Genomic DNA, 2,022 nt, shown 5'->3' with positions numbered 1-2,022 from the left:
TGCAAAGGCATCGTAAGGAGAATCTTTTTGCATGCCTTATCCATCCCTGGCAGTGTTCAGCTGTGATGTCCTGGCATGCAGCATCCATTGCATCTAGGAGAGACATTTGGTCATGTGAACGATGGTCAAATACCTTCCATCTCCAGGCTGAGAAAAACTCCTCAATGGGGTTGAGAAAAGGAGAGTAAGGAGCAAGGAAATGGGATATCATCCTTGGATGGGCATCAAACCAGGCTGTAATTGTACGGGAATGGTTGAAATGCCACATTGCAAATGGTCTCCCAACTGCCCCTTTCTACCACTGGCACCAGTCTTTCATGCAGGTCTTCTAAAAAAAATAAGAAGGCGTTCGGTGTTGTAGAGGCCAATCTCACATTTATGCAGGAGTACACCATTGTTGGAGATTGCAGCACACATGGTGATTTTGGCTCCTCTCTGGCCCAGCACAGCAACCGTGGCCCTTTTGCCAATTATGTTTCTCCGACGGCGACGCCTTTTTGTCAGATTGAAGCCAGCCTCGTCAACATAGATAAATTCATGGGGGAATTGACTGGCCTCCAACTCCATGACTCTCTGAAAGTAATTAGACACAGTGTATGTTGCTGCTGTGCTGTACTGAAAATCTACTGTTTGTCCTAATGTATTCTAAGTTTATAGAATAGTTTACTGCGAAACAAACTGTGTATAGTGATGACTGTATTGCATAAACTTACCTGGACGTATTGGTGTCGGAATTCTTTGATGCGTTCACTGTTCCTTTCGAAAGGAACTTTGTATAGTTGTTTCATTCGGAATCTGTGTTTAGCTAGAGTCCGAGAGATTGATGTTATGCTGATTGCTGCAATGTTCCCAAAGACAAGGTTGTCCTCTACAACTCTGGACTAAATGTCTTTCAGTTTGATTTCATTGTCAGCAGTCACCATGTTGACATTAGCAAGTTCTTGTTCTTCATTCAGGACCTTTCCCCTGAGGGAGGTAGACGTTGAATCCTTAGAGAGACAAAATGCAGTTCCATATCAGACACTGGAGGCATAAAGTTTATTTACACTTTGGTGTAGGAGAAGCAATATCCTACCTGTTGGTTTCTCTGAAAATACGGACAATAGATGCCAATGTGTCCAGGCTGATATTTGGCTGTACTCGTTCACCAGCCTCTCTGTATGATAACCCGTGGTTTATGACATGGTCAATGATAGTGGCTCTTGCTGATCAGTTACCTTAGCTCTGGTCCTTCTTTGAGCGCCACCACACATTCTATTCTTCCCCCTCTACCTTGCCCCACTCCTCTCCCTTGTCCTTGTACTTGTCTTTCCTCGCCCTCGTGCAGGCATTTCTTTCTTTCTTTCTCCCTCTCCTTCCCTCTCCCTCCTTCTCTCCCCCTGATTGATGCATGATAAATGGATGAGAGGGAGAGAGGGAGGGAGGGAGAGGCAGGGAAGCAGAGCGAGAGGGAGAAGTAGGGAGGGAGAGAGAGAGGGAGAGAGAGATGACGGTTATTTCAATAATCGATTAATCACAATTAATCCATTTATTCCAATTAATTGTTTCAGCCCCTCCTCATTTGCATAATTAGGCAAAAATACATAAAGAAATGTAAATACGACAGGCAGAAATAAAAAGCATGAAAGAAATTAATATGGTAAAAAAAAAATACAAAGCAAGAATAAACCAGACAAAAATATCATGAAATGAACAAAATAAATAGTTAAGTAGATACTTCTAGATACTTGTGAGAAACTCTCAGAGTATATTTTAAAGTGAATAAACTTATTCTGTTAGTTTGCAACTAGATTAGCTTTGGAAATGATCCATCCACATAATTAAACCTAAAATAACAAATAAACTGTAGTATGTTTAAAAAAGCATGGCAAAATCTTCACAAATATTAATAATTATTTTTTAGATTCAATCTCTTTTCCAACCCAAACGTTGCATTTATTTAGGGTGTGTTATTAATATGTGTTATTTCAGTGTTACCATTGCTACGTGGATGTTCATCCAGTTGTTTAATTTTGTAGAAAC

This window comes from Cyprinodon variegatus, unplaced genomic scaffold, assembly GCF_000732505.1.
Source record: "Cyprinodon variegatus isolate N-32 unplaced genomic scaffold, C_variegatus-1.0 Scaffold123, whole genome shotgun sequence".
Lineage (NCBI taxonomy): Eukaryota > Metazoa > Chordata > Actinopteri > Cyprinodontiformes > Cyprinodontidae > Cyprinodon > Cyprinodon variegatus.
Note: the sequence above shows the minus strand (reverse complement) of the source record.